Source organism: Prionailurus viverrinus, unplaced genomic scaffold, assembly GCF_022837055.1.
Source record: "Prionailurus viverrinus isolate Anna unplaced genomic scaffold, UM_Priviv_1.0 scaffold_40, whole genome shotgun sequence".
In the NCBI taxonomy this organism is placed as follows: Eukaryota; Metazoa; Chordata; class Mammalia; order Carnivora; family Felidae; genus Prionailurus; species Prionailurus viverrinus.
The window spans coordinates 2,591,147-2,611,511 of record NW_025927608.1 but is presented as its reverse complement, the minus strand read 5'-3'; the positions used below and the strand labels follow the sequence as shown (position 1 = coordinate 2,611,511).

General features: G+C 59.2%; 1 protein-coding gene across 1 annotated transcript in view; it reads left to right on the top strand.

The window, feature by feature from the left end:
- Positions 1 to 20,365, top strand: part of CEMIP (cell migration inducing hyaluronidase 1) — a 124,999-nt gene that overhangs the window by 48,086 nt on the left and 56,548 nt on the right. The gene's annotated exons all lie outside the window — the stretch shown is intronic.

Here is a 20,365-nt window from a genome sequence, read left to right as displayed (position 1 = left end):
GCGGGCCACACGCCCAATACTTGTCCGTCTCTAAGCGCCAGAAGAACCTCCAAGTCCGCTGGTCTAGAGCGCCCCTAAATACGATTTGTGGAATGCCTTTGAAGTAATAGACGGATAAACTTAAGCAACTTTTGGTAGTGGTCAGTGATTTGATAATCACGTACGGGAGGAGGAAGCTAATGTTTGAAGAGGTAACATTAGATAGATACTGTGCTACGTGGCAGTGTAGAAAAACCCAGACAGTGATTCGTAAGAAGGAAAATGGGGACTCTTACCATCACCCCCCTTTGTTCTGGTTTTCTGCGTCCTCCTCTTCCCTCGTCCCCTGGTCACTGTCCAGGAAAGACAGGTGTTTGCGTGTGACATTCCCACGAACGGGCCGTGGTTCGTGGGTCCAGGACTCATTCCAGCCGTCAGCCGTGCCGTGGTGACCCTGGCCGTGGCCTGGGATGGGGCAGGCGGCCCATGACGGGGCTGGAAAGTCCTGCCTGAGGCAGATCAAGTCACCAGGTGGCTGGATTAGACCCGGGAAATTGGGACGGGGCAGGCTGGGATCCCGGACCCTCACGCAGAGGCAGCCGACGGCTGGGGAGCCCAGCACGCGTTCCAGGGCGCGCCCCCTCCTGCCTCCCCCATGCAGATCTGGGGGAGCTCGCCCACACACCCTGTCCCGCCCAGTCAGGTTGCACCTCCGCGTGACTCCGTCCTCCGTGGGCGTGCCCCCCGCCCCGCCCACTCCGCCCCGAAATTTGTCCCGGAGGGGCGAGGGACAGGTGCTTCCTTGCCCGCCCACATCAGCCTGTATCCCCATACAAACCATGTGCTTCGGTCCCAGAGAGTTTCTGGAGTTTCCGGCTGGACACCTTCCCCTATGCTCGTATACTCACACGCACAGTGGGCGTGGGCCCCACACTCACGCGCTCACCCAGTCACTCCGCCAGCCAGGAGCTCTCTGCCCTCGTGTCCTGGACACGTCACTCGCGTCTTGCAGCAATCTGGATACCCTGAAGCTTTCCCTGTCCACCCTGTCCAGCCTGCCTTTACTTCCTCTGTCACACTCTCATGGCATCCCACATTCTCACGTAACATAACTCGTCATGTCGCTTGTAATCACGCACTTGGGTTATGACCCGAGTTGGTACCCGTTGACGCCCCAGTAGATGGTCAACTTCAAGAGGGTGCGGACCACCGCTGATTTGTTGACTATCGATGTTCCCAGCGCCTGGCTTAGTGCTGGACTGTTGAATGAATGAATGGGTAAGCGCATGCTAGACGTTGGAGGGAGACGAGAACCTCTGAATATTGAGCCAGCTACTTCGTGGGTGTGAGGCCGCGTGCATACCTTCCGACCGTCCCCTCCCTCTGTGCCGGTAAACAGAACCATGGTCCTTCCCCGGGCTGTGCTGTTGGCAGAGCCCGGCTCGGGACCATTACTCGTGAGATAACGATAACTGATGACGATAATGGGAATGATGGTTTATGGAGGGCTCACAGGTGTCACATGACTCACAGGCTCTCTCTGATTCAGGGTGTTTTACCTTTTACGTTGGCTGACTAACTTGCCCGACGGCGCATGGGGAGCAAGTGACAGGGCTCAGGGTTTTGGTTTTTTTTCTCCTAACAGCTTGAGATTTAATTTGCATACCGTGAAACCTATTCTTTAACGTGCTCGTTAGCGTATTGACAGAACGCAACCATCGTCGCCCCTACTCTGTATTCTCCGATCATGTCGTCAACCCCAGTCGGCAGGCACCGTCTCCCTCCCCCCGGGGCCCGACAGCCACCAATCTGCTTTCTGTCTGCATGGACTTGTTGCGTGGCCTGTGCATTCCATACGATGTCGTGTCGTACAAAAAGCCGCCTTTGGCGTCTGGCTTCTTTCCCGGAGCGTCACGTCTTCCAGCTTCGTCCACGATGTAGCGGGGGCCAAAGCTTTCTTCTTTTTTCATGGCTGAATAATACTCCGTGGTATGGGTCTGCCATTTTGTTCATGCATCTTTCTGTGGATGCACCTCCGGATTGTTTCTCTTCTGGGTGGTCCTGGATAGTGTTTCTGTGAACGCCCGTGTAGGTTTCCGTTTGCGGAGGTATGTTTTCGCTTCCCTTGGGCACACGCATACCTGGGGGTGGCATTGCTTGCTCGTACGGTAACTCTGTGATCAACCAGCCCAGGAGCCACCATATGGTTTTCCAAAGCCACTGCACCATTTCGCATTCCCAACAGCAGTGCGTGAGGGAGCGCCACGCTTCAGGTTAGCTGCGCCTTGACTGTGGGGTAGGCGACTCTGTGTAGACCCCGCCCTACCCGGGACGCTGTTGTAGGTCACAGGCCTCTGGAGCTGCTGTTCGCGTGCTTGGCCGTCTGGGCCGATGGAACCGATGTGCAAACAGGATATGTCCAAACTCCTCTTCTTGGAGTGGCAGTGTGCGTGGGTTCTGAGACCAGCGGTGTTGGCACATGCACCGTGGCGACAACCAACAGGCAAGGTAACATTTAGTGAGCACGTACTATGCTCCAGGCAATGAGCTTCCTGACGCTGGCCTGGCTGGACTTGAGCAGACCGCCGAGTGGGGTCACTGCTGGGTAACAAGCAGCAGCCTGGAGACCAGCTCAGTTCTTTTTGAGAGGGAGAGAGAGACAGAGAGAGCGTGCGCGCGTGCAAGTGGGGGAGGGGCAGAGAGAGAGGGAGAAAGAGAATCCCAAGCCGGCCCCACACCTTCAGCGTGGAGCCCAACACGGGGCTTGAGCTCACGAACCATGAGATCATGACCTGAGCCACAACCAAGAGTCGGACGCTCAACCGACTGAGCCCCCCAGGCGCCCCTCGGCCACAAGTATCAAAGCCTGGTGAGCCTTGCGGTTCTGGGCGCGGACTTGGGGGGCTGCAGGTAGCTCCCCTTTGCTGGCTGTGGATCAGGAGCCCCAAGGGCATTTTTACAAAGGTGCAATCCCGGGTCCCATCCCAGACGTACGGAATCAAGATCTCCAGGGAAGGGCTTGAGAGTTCGTGTATTTCAATGCCCTGGGTGTCCCTAGGTGGCTTTGCGGAGCTGTTGGCTAGTGAACTTCAGGCTCCATGGAAGAGAGGCTATGGATAAAGCCAGTGTGAGCCACCGGGAGGCTGGCAGAGGTGTCCCGCAGTCACCATGGGGTGCCGATTAGGTCCTTCAGGCCGTGCGCCCCGGGAGCGGGACCCTCGGCGTCAGATAGGTCTTCCCACTCCTGGGCAGCAAGATGCCCTTGACTGGCAGCTGCCATCTGTGGCCGTGGGACGATCCCGGTCACCAGAGGCGGCGGCAAGCAATGCCACCAAGAAGACAGGTCCTCCCTCCAGGTGCTCGGAGACCCATTGGTGGCCCCCTCTTCCAGCCTGGCGAAGCCATGGCCTTGATCGGAGCTATGCGGTGCTGGGGCGGACGACGGCCCGCCTGGTTCCGGATGCCGACCAGCCTGCCCACCTCGCCTACTGGGGCCGGGGACAGCAGGTGTGGACAGTGCGCTGGGGACGCGCACGCGCTTCCAGGGACTCCCCCGTGGTTTTCGGCGAGGCCGTGATGCCGTGATGCATGGCTGTCGAGCCTGTGCGCCACCCCCCCCCCCCCCCGCACCGATACCTCCTATAGGACAGGGGGGACCTTAGCCTGGAGGCCACAGGGCTCTGCACATAAACATGGCCGTTCGAACAAGGAAGGGGACGGCCCAGACAAAACAGAAAGTGAATTATTTACTGGAAAGTCAGAAAAAGAAAAGAGGAGAGGAGAGGAGAGAGGAAAGAGGAGAGAGGAGGGAAGGGGAGGGGAGGGGAGGGGAGGGGAGGGGAGGGGAGGGGAGGGACCCCGAGAGAGAGGAGCCGTGCAGGACGCTGCATGGTCTGGGCAGGCCGAGGGAGACCCTCTCACTCTGGCCCCCGCCAGCCCACGGTCCGGGAAAGGGCCGATGAGGGATTTGGGTCCCGGACGGCGCCCGCGGCGGCTCCTGCCTCCCGCTCTGACGCCTGGCGTTGGCCCCACACAGCCCGCTCCCCACCTCGTAGTGCATCCGCAGGCCTGTTGTCTCAGGAGCAGCTGGCGGCGAAGGCACAGCCTCGTCCCGCCGAGACCTGAGCCCGCGGGGCCGTTGGCTTTGGCCCGCGCACGGGCCGCGCCTGGCATTTCTGGGGAGACAGACGGAGTGTGGGGCGCAGCGCCTGTTCGTGGAGAACCTCTCCAGGGGTTGGGTGACCTTCTGGCAAGTACCAGCAGGACGGGAAGCGTCCCCGGAGGGAGAACCTCCGAGAGCCCGAGCGGCCTGGAGCCTGTGGGAGCAGAGGCCGCGCTGGCCCCCGCTGGAGGCAGGGCAAGGCGGGGTGCCTGGCCCAGCAGGTGGGGGCCCGGCCGGCAGCCCCACACGTGTCGGGCGGGGGCTCCACGGGCTCCGGCAGCTTCGCTGGCCCGGAGGGGGCAGGTGCTCACGGCCGGGAAGGGGAGCCTCGGCGGAAGGAAGCTGTGCCCAGAAGCCTTCGAAGGCGGGGCCAGCCCTACACTGCCGGAGGGGCGGGCAGCCCCCCGAGAAGGGCCCACGTGGACTTGGCAGGGTCACCCCAGCTGTATCAGGTCTGTGCCCCCAGGGCTCTGGCCTCGGCCTCCGCCCGGCCGGTGGGGCCCCTCATGGGTCCGCACCCTCCCCCACGGCCTCGGGGCCTCTTTGAAGCGTGTCTGCGACCCACATCTCTCTCCCCATCTTCCAACCCACCCACACGACTGCCTCCTGCACATGTACCCGTGGCTGCCACGGCGTCTCAGATGCAGCCGGGAAGTCAGCCAGCTGGGAAATCTGCTCACCATTCCCTTCGCCGGGGCCCCTCCAACCCCGGCCACAGACCCCTGAGTCATCCTGGCCGCCTCCTCCCTACTCACCCCGTCATACGCCCAGCTCTGCCAGGACCTAGGAGACCGTGGGCCAGTCCTGGCTTGAGACACGGGCCGCATGAATGGGGTGGAGGGGAGCATTCCAAAGGACACAGAGAGTTTCTCTTGATCTGAAAGTCATGTTGGGGTGAGCGGAGTGGGCAACGGGGAGAGGGAGAGAGCAAGAAAACTTACCAAGAAGCAAGGGGGTCGATTAGGGTAACTGGGGGAAGTTCTCAGAAGTCTGACAGAATGGAAATGTGGAGAAGTAAGCAAAATACATGAATAGGTGCGAGAGGCTCCTGGGCGGGGCGGCGAGTGAGGGAAGACACAGAGGCGGAAACCTCCGGCGATCGCCTGGGAGACCGTGTGTGGCCCACGACTCTGCAGGTTGACCAGCACAACATGTGGTGAGTTATGGAGGGACCACAGTGTCCCGAGCTGTCAAAAGTGGACGGGCCACCTTGGGGGGAAAGGGCAGCCTGGATGTTTCCGAACAAGACTGAATGCAGTGGCTATGTGTTCGAGGAAGATTCCTTTGGCAAGGTGGGCCGGAGAGAGAGGGTGAGCTCTGTAAGGTCGTCCAGTCAGGGGGTGGGAGAGGGAAAGCCGTGTGAGGGCCGGGGGGCCCGCCAGGCGGGGCTGAAAGTGCAGGGGAAGCTTTGGTGGGAGTTGGCCAAGAGACTGGTTCAAGGAGACAGTGGGTGGGTGACAGCTTCCTTATTGGTGTCCCCTTTGCACTCCTCCCAGAAGACGGGTCCTGAGGGTGGAGTGAGGAGGGGCCACCATGTCATAAGGGACTTTGTGGACCATGTCTGTGCAGGGTGCAGGGGCGGGGAGCCACAGCACGGGACCCCAGCCAGCACCAGCCCGGTTTTCGTCCAGGTTTCTCTGCATGTCAGGGTTCTGGGGTTGTGAGTGACAGAAACCCAACCCAAAGTCACTTCAGCCAAAAGGAGAAGGTGAGGGCTCCGCAAACCCTCGGTTCACTGGATTTGAAAGACCAGATTGTAAAATGAATAGTGGGGGGTCTGACCTCTGGGCAACTGGACACCAGACTCAAAGGTAGTCAAGACTCTCCTTCCCTGACTCTGTTTCCCCTGCTCCTCTCTCTGCATTGGATCTTGTGGACCGACGGGGGACAGGGAAGCTGACAGGACCACTGCCTTGTTGGAACAGCACCTACTGTCCTCAGGCCCCATCTCTGGCCCCAAGTCGGAAAGCCCGGGGGAGGGACTCACTGGTGTGGCTGGGGCAGGCGTTCCGTGGTCGCACCGAGGGGTGCTGACCCACGCGGGAGGCCCCGTAGTGACCGCGTGTGAGTGGGAAGGCCGGGTCTCAGAAGAGAGGAGGTGGGCAGACCATTGGGAGGCCCTCCACAGCAGGGCCAGACAGGGAGAGGGCAGGGTCAAGGAGACAGCAGGGTGGGCTTGTGACCAGCGGACTGATGAATCTCTCTTTGTGTTATTCACGCAACAAGCGTTCCCTGAGTCCCTCTTCTGTGCCAGTCCCTGGACCAGGGGCACAGAGGTGAAAAAAGTAAGGTCCCCTGTCCTCTTGCAGCTCGTGTTTATCACGGGAGAGATGTAACAAATTGTTTGACAGTAATAATAATAAAGAACAAGGACAAGTGTTCGACAGGGAAGGGAAATGAGAAGGAAAGCAGTGACTAATTCCCCTCGGGAATCTCATACAGGCTCCAGGAAGAGGCAACTTGTAAGTCGTCCTGGATGGGTGGTAGGGTTTCTCGAGGCGGTGATGCTGGAAAAGAACCTTCTAGGCAGAAAGATCAGTGCAAGGAAAAGGAAGTGTATGGGGCTTGGGGGAGGGGGGGGCGGTCTTCTGGTGGCCCGGGGTGGCCTGAACACAGCAGGTAGGGTCAGGATGGAGATTGGCAAGAGGTTGGGTAGTCAGGTGGGGGCCACTTGGCAAAGGACCTCACAAGACGTCAAGGGTCCTGGAAGGGCGCAAAGCGCAAGAGATGAGAGCCAACCTATTTCGGCAGCGGTGTAGGGGACGAGTCAGAAGGAGAGAGAGATTGGGGACAGAAGACTGGTCAGGAGGCCACCGTGAATGTCCAACAAGGCAGTATAGTGGTTGTGCTGGGGCCCACAGCCAGGAGAGGACGAGGAGGTGAACGTTTCTGGTAGAACTTCCATGTGGGTGGACGGGTTCATGAGCAAGAGAGGGAGGGGACCAAGTGTGCTGGGCAAGAGGGGACACTTGTCTGACAGTTCACTGTGATCCAGCCGAGGGACTGTTAGTTTCTGAGAATAGCAAAGCAGCTAGAAAAAAAAAAATGCAGTGGCTTCAGAGTCTGACAGTTTGGACCCTAGAAGAGACGCCTCACTTCCTAAGTCTGTGAATCGAGACAACTCACTTAACCTCTGGGATAAGGTGAGGGATGAACCGGGTAGTAAGTGAAAAACCCAGTGCCTGGCACATAGAAGGCACTCAATGTGTGTCATTTGAATCAGAACCTGTTGGGAATCAATGGCTACTTTCGATGCTTTGGTTTTGTTTTGTTTTGTTTTGTTTTGGGAAATTGGAGAGGTCTCAACGGTAACTAAGAGTAGCAATGGTATTAGTTTGGTCCTGAGGACAGCAGTCTGTTTTTATGGCTTGGGAACCGTCCTGACCCAGTTTGCAAACATTTCCTCTGGCATATAATCTTCCTTTATACAGAAACATGTTTAAAAAAAAAAAACAAACAAACCCTTTAGTCCCCATTCAAAGAAGGGTTTACCCCTCTGCTGTCATCTCCCAACCCACTCAGGGATGTTCTCTCGCTCCTCCCTTTCACCCCGCCATGCCAGGACCCTGGAGAGCAGCCAGACAAGGTGGCGCTTGTCTTAATTTCAATACCAAAGGGGAAGACAGGGTGCGTGCAGTGCTCAGTGTCTGGAAGCTGTTTATTTGATCTTGGGCATGTCTTTGTTCCAACACGAATCGAATTGTAAACACACGAGAGCAGCTGCTAATGGGTGCCTAAATAGTCGAGTGGCAAAATGCCCCCGACGATCCACCCTCGTGCTGCCATGTTTATGAGCCCTTCATGAGCCTGCCCCGCTCACTCCTGTCCAGCCCTGGCATATGGGGTGAGTCGGGGGCATCACATCCTCTGTCCTTACAGAGTCGTGGCCGTGATAGATGGGATCGTGGCCACATGAGAGAGTCACTGAGGATAGGGTAGAAAGCCACACAGGAAATGCATTGTCTCTGAAAGTTCCAGTGCCCATTTAGGACCTTCAGAGAGAAAGGCTTGGTTACTCCTTTATGGGCTGAAAAACCAAGACTCCTTTGGTCGCAAATAATAGAAACCAAGTTGACTTAAACTTAGCGAGATTTAAAAAAAGTGGATAAAAAGAGCATGGGGTGAGATTTGTTATAAGGACCCAGGGAGTGTCTCCTAGAATCAAAGACAGGTATAAAGCCCGGCCGTAAGAAAGGGCTGGAACCAGCAGAGAAAGAACCAGCTTAGCTTTGGCCAGTTGTACCCACCGGTCCAGTCAGTTGGCCTGGGAGTCCCAAGTCCTACTGAACAACGATGGCCCAAGAAGACCCGTCCTGAGAAAGGCAGGTCACAGACAGTCTGGAGCAGAGAGTCAAGCCTTGGCTCATAGCAGACCTTTGGGAAACCTCAGAAGAGGGGCGTCTCTGAAGCCCTGAGAAAGTAATTGGCCACGTCAAGTGGTGTGGATCTCATAGCAAGAGGTAGGACTATTGGGGCACCTGGGTGGCTCAGTCGGTTGAGCGTCCGACTCTTGATTTCGGCTCAGGTCATGATCCCAGTGTCATGGGATCGAGCCCTGAGTTGGGCTCAGTGGTGGGTGCGGAGCCTGCTTGGGACTCACTCTCTCTCTCTCTCTCTCTCTCTCTCTTTCTCCCTCTGTTCTTCCTCAACTTGTTCTTCCTCTGTCTCAAAAAATAAAATATGTAGGACTATTTAGGAATAGATTGCCACATGGAACATGGATTATATACCCCAGGATAACTGTAAGGTCAAGCACGGATCCCTGGCCTCTGTGCCCCCCACCCCACTTGCCCAGACTCCAGGATGACGAACAAGGTACACCTAAGAGGGCCTGGGTAGGTTGAATGACATGAACCTGCCATTTTTTTTTGTAGATGACAATGGCTCAATATTGACAGTTTCATATTTTCAACCCAATACATGATACATGTATGTTGAGTTGAACTGGGACCCAGCTTTGGATCTTCAATATGAGACCCTGGCCAAGCCATGGACTCAGTGGTCCTCAAGGCCCATCCTTGCTCCAAGGTGCTGGAAATACAACACTAGGAGCAAACTCACCGTCGGGGGCCGGAAGAGGCTGGAGTCAGGTAGTGCTGGAATCTGGTCTCAGGCAGGCGCCGTCACGGCCCCTGCAGACCCTCGGGATGCCCGCGGGACCTGCCCCGAGCTGACAGTCCCACCTCCTCCCTTACCCATGGCCGCTCTCTCCCATTTTATGGGGAAAAGCAAGGACTAACTTTTTCCAGCTGAAGCTTCTGGAAGATCTCAGGCAACACGGCCAAGTTCGGCTGAATGTGGGCCAGCGTCCCGGGCTGCAGCTCAGCTCGGCAAAGGAGGCCAGAGCCCGAGGCGGGGGCTCTGTGTGCGGCGGGCAACTCCCCTGGCCGTGACCCACACAAGGGCCGCAGCCCCCGGGCACCGGCTGAGGACCCCGGGGACACTTCAGGCAGCTGCAGGGTCTCCTCTGGGACCCCCCTTCCGGTACCTTCTGTAGATGGGGGCCCAAGGCTCCTGACTTCTCAGGGCAACAACACTTCGGGGCCATTCCTTGAGCATGCGCTGTTGCCAGCACCTAGGAGTTAGTTGCTGTTCTGCTGATGGTAGGAGGTCACTTTTATAGAGCGCCTACTGCATACTGCTGCTTTCCTAGGCACTTTGTGTACGTCATCTTTTAAAATGATCTCATCAGGCAGAAGAAAGGAACAGCCTTACGTGCTGGAGAGAAGTCTTTGCCTGGAACGTTGAAGGGGGTCAGCCTACAAAGCTGAGTGGAAAGAGGAAAGAATTGGAAGAGGGAAAATAAATCCACAAGATAGTATCATAAATATGATGAAGCCACTCCTATTATATTTTATTTTTTAAAAAATGTTTACTTATTTGTTTTGAGAGAGATAGAGCAAGCAGGGCAGAGAGAGAGAGATTTTTGTTATTATTCTTTTTCACATTTATTTATTTTTAAGAGACAGAGACAGCAGGAGCGGGGGAAGGGCAGAGAGAGAGGGAGACACAGAATCAGGAACAGGCTCCAGGCTCTGAGCTGTCAGTGCAGAGCCCGACGCGGGGCTCGAACCCACCAACAGATCATGGTCAGCTCATGACCTGAACCGAAATCAAGAGTCGGACGCGTCGTCAGTTGAGTCACCCAGGGGCCCCGTAGCCGCTCATATTTTAATAACCTACGGAAATGTCCCAGAATCGCAGGGTCGCTTAGTGGCACATGTGAGGTTCAAGTTCACCTCTTCTAAACTCAAAGCCTGCCCTCACGATGTGTGGGAACATTTAGGACACCTACTGACGGGGCCCGCTGCTCGGCCAGTCACTTTGCACATCTGATTACGTCACTGCTCACGGCAGCCACTTGAGGAAGGCCCCGCCGTCACCAGCGTCCTGCAGCCGGGGAAGCTGGAGAACGGAAAGCTACCCGGATTCTCCCCGTGTCACACGAGGGCTAAGTGGCAGGGCTGGCCTTCGACCCCAGGGAACCTGCACCCTGAGCGCGGTTGGGTTCGAGGACAGCGGCGCCCACGGCTTTGTCTGGCTGTGTTCTGGTAGCAAAGTTGGGCCTCTTCTGTCCCCTAAACTCTGTCCTGTGTGGCTCCCCAGAGCACAACACGAAAGCAAGTGTGTAGGGCGGCACATTCGTGCGATTGGGGGTACCGCCTCGCCGTTGTAAGTGCACTGCTGATGTGCACAATCACGTGCATGAACCTCAAAAACATGCTGACGGAGGGGTGCCTGGGGGGGGCTCAGTCCGTTAAACGTCCACTTCGGCTCAGGTCATGATCTCGCGGTTCGTGGGTCCGAGCCCCGCGTCGGGCTCTGTGCTGACGGCTCACAGCCTGGAGCCTGCTTCGGATTCTGTGTCTCCCTCTCTCCCTGCCCCTCCCCTGCAACCGCGCTGTCTCTCTCTGTCTCTCAAAAATAAGTAAACGTAAAAAAAAAACAAACCCCGGAGTGCTGAGTGAGGGAAGCCTCGTGCAAAAGACTGCATTCCGGGCAATTCCATGTCTACAGAGTTCCAGAACAGGTGACCTGGTTCTGAGAGAACCTGGTTGTGTCTCACAAGAGGGGAGTTGGTGGGGAGGGGCCTGAGGGGACCCTTCTGGATGATGATAACGTTCCGTGCCGGATCGCTCAGGTAGAGACGTTTCTCAAAACTCAGAACGTGCACGGTTAGGGTTTGTGCGTTTCACGACACGTAGATTTTACCCACAAAGAGTTTTAAACATTTAAATGAATATTGAACTCTAGTTAATACTGAAGTATTTGGGGGGGGGAGTATATTGCTGCTTGCAATTTACTTTGAAATGCATCCAAAAAACAAGGCTGCTTTCTGGAGGGATGGGTGGGTGGGTGGGGGGATGGATGCATCCATCAATGAGAGAGCAAATGTAAAATGTTACCGGTAGCCTCTAGGTCACGAGTACGTTGGTCACCGTGACTCTTTCACCTCGGTCTAGTGTGTGAAAATTTTCCTGGGGAAAGGTTGTTGGGGGTGTGGGGGGAGGGCAGTGGAGAAACAACTGTGTGGAGCCCTGGGGTCCCCTAGTGCTGAAGCAGGGTCCCCAGAGCTCAGGGCTGGTGGGTGAGCTTCTCCAAGCAGGAACTGGCATCTCAGCCACCTGTGTCCCAGCCCCCGTGGGGGACCTAGTTCTGAGTAAGCACTAAAGTACCGTTGCCCTGGGTCTCCCCTCCCAGTGAGAAAGCAGAGGCCAGACGAGCGTGGCCCAGGGTCTCCCAGGATCCCGGGTTTCTAGGTGCACCTCCCCGGTGGGTTTACCAGAGCCCGTTTGCTTCCAAAGACCGCAGACTTGTGTTTAGAGCCCGAGGCTGCCTGCGGGCCCACAGGTACCTGATGGCAGGCCCCGTGGGGCCGTCAGCCCGGCCTCGGCTGGGACCCCACCTCGAGTCGCTTCCTGGAGGTGTGTTTGAAGCAGTAGGGAGCCACAGTGGTTTCTGCAAATAAATAACCCAGGAGAAGACCAGCCCCTCCGCTCAAAGGAGGGCTCTGGCCCAAACCTGAAACAGAATCAGGCGTTCTCTTCTGACCCCGACCCGGCCGGGCAGAGGGAGGAGTGGGGAAAGAGCGCGTCCGAAGGGGTCTTAGGGCACAGGAACGTCTGTGCGCGCGCGAGTCACCGCGTTGGCCCGTCAGCGGCTGCGGCTAGGGCTCCAAACGGCTTACGAGCAACTAACCTTCCTCTTGCCTTCCCCCCTGAGATTTGCTTCAGTCGGGATTGGTTCCATGGTAAATGTCCGCAGCACAACCCGCATTGGCTCAAACATAACAGGACGTTGATGGGCCCACGGAATTGCAAGTTCGGCGTTAGCACTGGCTTCAGGCAGAGCTGGATCGGGGTGTTCAGAGATGGCGGTTCTCCATCTCCAGGCTCCGCCCTCCTCCGTGTACGCCTCGTACTCAGACAGGTGCTCTCGGTACAAGGCAAAGGTGGTCCCGGCAGCTCCACACTGACCACCTTCAGTGGGTGACAAGCAGCAGTTCCGTGGGCCCTTTCTTTGTCTCGGGTAGTGTGACCATCCCGAAGCAATCCCGGCACCAGGCGGGAGGGTGTATTTGTGGGCCAGCCTGGGTCACGTGTCTACGCGGGGAGCCAAGGTGGGCGGGTCAGCCCCGCTTGAAGCACACCGCTGGAGGGCACAGGAGAGAGGGCTGCTGGAGGAAGGGACGGGTGCCGCAGGTCCGTGTGGGCTCCAGAACCCACGGCCTGGTTTTGTCCCTTCTGGAATTCTCCTTGTCCTGCCCCCGTCCAGTTCTCCCTGTGTCTCACTGCGTTCAAGTGCAGCACGTCCCGCCCTGTGGGTTGTTAAGACTCATTGTTCCATCGGGCAAAACTCAGATTCATCACCTCCTGTTCTAAATTTTTTTAATGTTTTACTATTTATTTTTTAGAGAGACAGAGAGAGCAAGTGGGGGGGGGGGGAGCAGAGAGAGAGAGACACACAGAATCCGAAGCAGATTCCAGGCTCTGAGCTGTCAGCACAGAGCCCAACGCGGGGCTCAAACCCATGAACCGCGAGATCGTGACCTGAGCCGAAGTCAGACATTTAACCGACTGAGCCACCGAGGTGCCCCCATCACCTCCTGTTCTAAATTCGTGTCTGGACCTTGCACCTCCTACAAAGGGCTGGTCCCGGGCGCGGGAGCATTTTTCTGCCCCCGCAGGTCCTTGTTTCTGGTCTGGAGGAAGGCCCTGGTTTGTACTGTGTGGTGACCAGATCGTCAGTCCAGGCACAGGTCTCGACCGGCGCCTCTGGAAGGGCACTGCCTGCCTCAGTCACCCAAGGTGTCAGGGTGTGTGTGCAAGCCGGGTGACTGGGTCCTGCCCCAGACCCACAGCTCCTTCCTTCCTCCCTCCCTTCCTCCTTTCCCTCCCTCCCTCCCTCCCTTCCTTCCTTCCTTCCTTCCTTCCTTCCTTCCCTTCTGGAAGTAGGTGCTTTGGAGCTAAGCTCCACGGCGCGAAAATGCCTGGAACGCACGGCCCAGAACCGCACGGAACACCGCTCTGTCGCAGTTAACGTTGTCCCGGGCTCCGCGGTTTCGAGAACACCTTCCCTTCCCCGGCGTGCACTCAGCTGCAAGCCAGCCTCTGCAGACCCTGCCATGTCACCCCCCTTCCCCCTGGGCGCTGGCGTCACGGTGACAGTCGTCCGTGGGGCGCACGCGGTCTGCGTAGGGCGCCTGGTGTGTGGCCCCGGGAGGCTGCGCTGTCAGCGTCGAAGGCCCCGGGCGGAGCGCGAACGGTACGGGACACGCTGGCTGTTCGTTTAACCCGGGCGCCTCCACTGCTGGACTTTGAGCTCGAGCTGAACCCGCGACGAGCTCTTTTCCCGAGTTGTCATGCGGTAGGCACTCCCGAAACGCGTGTGGGGTTCATTCGACTCTGGCGGTGGAGGCCTCGGCTGCTGCTGGAGGCCCCACCCCGCCCAGCCGGGCCCACCCCGGCGGCAGCGTCTTTATGAACCACACGTGGGCTCCTCCTGTCCCCCGCTCCTCCCGTCTGCCAGGGCCAAAGTGGCAGGGCCAAGTCCCAACTCCTGCCCCGGGGGTGCTTCAGGATCCGGACCCCGCACCCCTCCCCTCTGCTGCCCCTGACCTCCCGCACCTTCGGTCTCTTTGGCACTGATTTCGTGCTCCTGGAAATAAAGCGGCTTGTGGGAATGAGGCCTCCTGCCCCCTTTCAGGCGGGAGCCCCCCTCGGCATGGAGGACGGGCCGGCAGGGGCTGTCACGATGCCCTTGGGGGCGGGGGGAGGGGTTCAGCAGGTGCCACACTGGCGGGACGTGATGAGAAGGTAGGGGCCGTTTTGCAAAGATCTTTCTGGAGCCTCAGAAATAAGTAGGCACACATGATATGACCCGAAGCCAGGAGAAATGCCCAGCCAGCTGCTGATGCTAGAACTTTCGGTTAAAAAACACAATTGATGAAGTGTTTATTGCCCTAGCCGCTCAGCCAGCCGGCGAAGGACACACAGCCAGCCGGGAAGGTGTGCAGCCTGGTGGTCTGACTTGGAAAGCTCCGGGTTCTGACTCAGAGCCCTGGGAGAAGCTTCCCTCTGAGGTCACTGTGCTTTGCGATCAGTCTGTTCTGGGCATCGTCTGACCTTTCAGCCACCCGCCTGGAGGGGCGAGGGGCTCTGACGTCTGTGGGGGGCACGCCGGGGACGAGAGCCTTCCCGCTGCGCCCCGCTCAGGCTCACCCGGCCCCGAGGGGGGTGGGTAGAGCCACGTGATGAGCTTTGCGGACCAGACAGACGCTCCGATGCGGGGGGCGGGGGGAGCAAGGAGGTGCTGGGAGAGGAGTCCCACAGTGGGAGAAGCCATCACCCGGCTGGGCGTGTGTGATAGAGTGCGGGCCCTCCGTCTCAGTTAGCCGGGCGGTTCTCTGTGCTGGGGACCCCCATGTGCCAGCCACCGAGGCACAGTGACAGGCTCTTCTCCCGGGGGAAGGCCCAGCCTGCGAGGGCAGACTTGGAGCTCAGCAGGGCTGACCCGGGGGTATAGCCGTGACGTCCCAGGGCACTGGCTGCATGGACAGTGACAGGGCTGGCTCGTGGACGCGTGCAGGTGCCCTCGAGGAGTCCCAGACAGACCCAGAGGGAGAGAGGAGCCGTGCAAGGGGCCAGACTTCCCACGTGAGTAAGTGAGCTTGGAGGTGCTGGGCACCTGGTGCCTGGGGACTGGAGGTAGGGACCCGGGGACACTTGGGTCACCTTTTATTGCTTTAATGTTTTGTTTATTTTTTGAAAGAGAGAGAAACAGACAGACAGAGCATGAGCGGGGGAGGGGCAGAGGGAGAGGGAGACACAGAATCCAAAAGAGGCTCCAGGCTCCGAGCTGTCAGCACAGAGCCCGATGCGGGGCTCGAACCCATGAACCGTGAGATCATGATGGAAGCCAAAGTCGGACGCTCAACCGACTGAGCCACCCAGGCGCCTCTGGAGGTCCCCTTTTAGAGCGTGCAATCCCTCCGTCCCCGCAAGTGCCGGGCTTAGCAGGAGAGGACGGGCCAGGACCCTCACCGCAGCCAGCGCTGCCCTGACCGTAGCAGAGGCACGCTGGCCTTGGACTCTGAGTCTGGGGAGAAGGCACCTGCAGCAGGGACGTGACGTCCCCTCTTCCTTCAAGACCCCGGGGGGAGAGAAGCATCCTCAAGAGGGAAGATCATCTCTTTTCCTCCACTGAGGGTATGACTTAAGAGACTTCAAAAGAGAGTTATAATTTTGAAAGTGGTAGCTTGTGTAAACGTCTCCAGTTGCTGCTTTCGGGCTCCCACGCGGTGTTCTCGAGAGCACTGGACAGAGTCCAACGATGCCGCGCGGTCAGATAGCCAAGTCGTTTGCTCCTTCGGCAGCCACGCGGCACACACACGCACCCACCGCCCAGGGGTTGCCGGGCGGCCGCTGCGTGGCCAGCTCCGTTCTGTGGGAAAAGAAAAACGGGCTTACCCTCAAGGAGCCCGCAGCCCGAGTTTCCAGTGGGAATCATTCAGTCAGTCCCAGGCACGGGTGAGAGAAGTTTAAAGAAAGGCTGGGTCGGGGGCGCCCGGGTGGCTCTGTCGGTCAGGCGTCCGACTTCGGCTCGGGTCAGGATCTCGCGGTCCGTGAGTTCGAGCCCCGCGTCGGGCTCTGGGCGGACGGCTCAGAGCCTGGAGCCCGTTTCCCATTCTGTGCCTCCCTCCCTCTCTGCCCCTCCCCCGTTCATGCTCTGTCTCTCTCTGTCTCAAAAATAAATAAACGTTAAAAAAAAAAAAACTTAAAGAAAGGCTGGGTCAGTAAGCTGAGGGTGCCGAGGAAGAAGCAGCTGATAAGGGCTTGAGGTCAGGGGAGGGGGGGGAGAGACGGACTTGGAGTCAAGGTGGCAGAATGTGTGCAAGCCCGGGAGGGAGTTAGCGGGAAGCCGGCTGGGGACGGAGACGGGACCTGCTCCCCGAGCACGGGCCTCCTGACATCCCCCCTCCCCGGCCCCGCATGGAAGCTGCTAGAAGCGCTAACTGAATCCCGGGTTGTGTGGTTAAGCCCTGTCTCGGCTCATCCTTTCGTCTGGCCTCCTGTCCTCTCCCGGGCGTGCGCTCGGCCCCAGTGTGAGGGCCGCCGGGCCTCCCGGAGCAAAGCAGGAGCCGAGCTGTTGCCAGGGCACCTCCTCTGCCTGCCCCGGGGCCCCCGGGGCCGACGGGAGCCCCACCCACCACCTGCGCCTCCCGCTGAGATGGCCTACTGATCGGGGCCCCGTCCAGGCACGACCTCTGCCCGGGGCCCGGCGTGGGGCCCCCCTGTGTCACATGTGTTCCCTCCCCCACCGTAACCACCGCTGAGTGGGGCGGGGGGGACTTCCCTGTGCCGTCCCCCACATCAAGCTTTTGAGAAAGTGTCTCTGGTGTAGTGGTGCCTCTTAACGGATGACCCATTGCGGCCCATTAACCAGTAGAAGAGGCCCCACTTGGTACGTGAGGCAGCCCCACGCAGCCGGCGGGAGCCGGGCCCCGAGGGTGGGGACAGACTCCCAGTGGCGGACCATCGTGGCTCAGTCACCGTGGGGTGCATCACTCCACCCCCTCCCGTGGCTTCCCCGACCTCACAGCCGTGGGGCTGAGGCTTAGACCCTTAAGTGAACAGCCACGTCCGGCTCTTAAGCAGCCGACCTGAGACCCGAATTTGGATCCGTCTGGTGACACAGGCCGAACGGTTAGCGCTCAGCCAACACACTGTCAAACACTCACGAGGTTCACGGGGGGTCAGATGTGAGCGCACATGAGCCCCGCTGGGAGGGCTCACACACAGATGGCTGGGCCACCCGGAGCTTCTGATTCGGGGCGGGGCGGCGGGTGGGGGTGGGGAGGGCAAGGCTGCCGCGATCCCCAGATGGGGGGGGGCCGACGCTCCTGGTCGGGGAACCCGGCTCACTCAGAGGGTCTGCGAATCCTGGGGCTCTAACCGGGGCTGACCCACGGGGTTCGGCGGTGACGGGAAGGTTCCGCTCTGCGCTCCCACTGGCAGCCAGGAGCTTCCGGGCACTTCACGTGTGCCTGGGAGGGCGGAGGATGTGCGGGTTTCGTTTTGCCTGTTTTTTTAAATTACTTTTCTTACTAAAAAAAATTTTTTTAAGTTTATTTTGAGAGAGAGGCAGTGTGAGCCGGGGGGTGGGGTGGCGCAGAGAGAGGGAGAGAGAGAGAGAGAGAGAGAGAGAGAGAGAGAGAGAATCCCAAGCAGACTCTGCGCAGTCAGCACAGAGCCCGACGCGGGGCTCGAACTCACGAACCGCGAGATCGTGACCTGAGCCGAAACCGAGAGTCGGATGCCTAACCGACTGGGCCACCCAGGCGGCCCTACCTGATTGTAAATGCAGGTTTGCATAGCCACATGTGCCTAGCGGCTGGGAGTCGGGCAGAGGAGCTGGAAACGAAGAGGAGAGGTAGATCTATCCTTGTAGCTAATGGTTCACTCCAGGGGTTAAGCTGCCGCAAGTCGTTAGGAGCCACTTCTTCGTTAGGAAACATCGTCGTGTCTGCGTCCGGTTTGCTGCGAGGGCCGTGCTCCTGGTTCCGATTTCGGTGCCTGTGGCACGTGTGATGGGACCGGGGATCACGGGCGCTGCTTTGGCGGCGTGATGAGGGGCTTGGGTTCGGTGGCACGGCAGGACCCCAAGCGCTCGGGGCTGGGGGAGCCTTGGTGCGAATCTCTCTGATCCGTGGAACCCCCCCCCCCCATCTCTCCTGCTTGGCTCCCCAGAGGGGATTTCCCGCATCAAAGGAGGTGTTTTGTTTGGGGAAGATCATTTAAGAGTCTGGGCGTGTCAAGGGCGTCGGGAAAGGCACGTGTCTACTCCCCAAACTGTGACATAAAGTGATGCCAGGTTGGAACAGGGGCAGGACCGGATGGGCCCCCCTCCCCTCTGTGTCCCTCCCCGCCCCCCGCCTCCGCCCAGCCAAGGAAGGGACAGGCAGGGGTCCCATGAGTTAGAGTCGGGCAGAAATTCTCCTCTCAGATGCTGGTTCAGATTTCCATTCGCTTCTCCTGAGCAACGCGGGCAACCGTCTCTGGCTCGACGGGCCTCGCTTTGCCCATCTGTGAATGAGGAGATCCTGGCGGCTCAGGGCGCGGCCCGGCCCGGCGGTCCAGGCTCCCCCGGGAGCCGCTCGGAAGCGCAGACTCACGCCCCACCCCAGACCTGCCGGGTCAGAACCCGTGTTTTAACAAGTCCCCCGTGACTCACGCGCGCACGCACGCACGGGCCGGCCGGAGCGGGTCTCGTGCCATGTCTGCTCCTACGTGGTTCGAGCCCGACGCGACGTGGCCGGTTGGAGGACGCGGGAGCCCGGTTTCCGGAGAGGAGGCCGGGCTTTGTGAGGTCGCGGGTCTCCTTGGAATGTTTTCGGTCTTTGCGGCGGTGAGAACCGACTGGGCGGGTGTGCTTCCTGGGGGAGGGGCTGGTCCTCGAAGCAGCCCCGGGAGACGCTGGTGTGCAGGAGCGACGGGTCTTGTGAGTGCCTCTCTCTGAGGAGGCCAGGCAGGGCTCCCTGTCCCCGGGGTCCTTCGCACAGCATTCGAGAAGGGGCCCAGGCTGCCGGGGCGGGGGCGGGGGCTCCTCCCGTGTTCACCTGTGGTCCGGAAGGTGCGTGGGCTGCCCTGTCCCCTGTCCCTTCCTTCTCCCTTGGGGGCGGGGGGCGTTGGGCGCTGTGATTTCCAGATCACTGACCCGTAGCGAGAGGCAGAGAGGTGGCTTGAATCCGACCTTTGCTGCTCGTGGGAGGCCCGGCTGGAGGACAGGGGTGTGGTCCTGCGTTACAGGACATGTCCTTGGGGCCAGACCTGCCAGGTTCAGACCTGACTGTGTCACCGCCTGCTGCCTCCGTAGCCCTCAGAGGACCCCCCACCCCGCCCTGCTCCGACGAGTCGGGGTCTGCCTTTGAGTCAGCTCCCCGGGGGGGTTCATGTGTGCACGGAGTTTGAGAAGCACCGACTTTCCCTCCGGCTTCTACGTTCTCGGAGTTTGAGACGAGACCGCAAACCGTTTAATCTTTGGGAGCTGGAAACGCCCTTTCTGGAGGAGGGAGCAGGCTTTGGGCTTTGCTACCTGCTGGCTGCGTGCCTCGGGCAAGTTGCGTGCTCTGTACCTCAGTTCCCCATCCGTGTCGAGGGATGACCGTGCCCCCCAGCTGCAGAAGAGCAGATCGGTCGACGTGTGGCCGGGGCCTAAAGCGGTGCCCGGAGCCTCGTAAAAGCTACGCTGGCGTTTGCCGGGACTCTTGGTGTCATCGCTGCGGACGGGAGGCCGAAGGCCTGGGAAGACGAACTCGCTCGGGGACACGGCGTCGTTTGCTGGGGCCACAGACAGGGCGGCTTCACTGTTCAGAGCACGGCTGCTGTCCTCCGAGGCCGCTCTCTTTAGTGTGTCGACAGCCGTCTTCCTCCCCTGTCTGCACCTGCTCTCCCCTCCTTCCGTGTCTGTGATCCTAACACCCTCTTCTTACACGGACACCAGTCATGCCGACTCAGGAGCCACCCTGGGGACCTCATATTATCTTAATCCCCTCTTGAAAGGCTCCCTCTCCAAATGCGGTCGCATTCCGAGGTCCGGAGGGGTGAGACGTCACCATAGGACTCTCGGGGGGGGGGGGGGGGGGGGCCACAGCTCAGCCCAGCTGAGACTCGTGAACACTGTGGGGCGTAAAAGAGGAAGTCAAAGCACCCACGAGAATCCAGG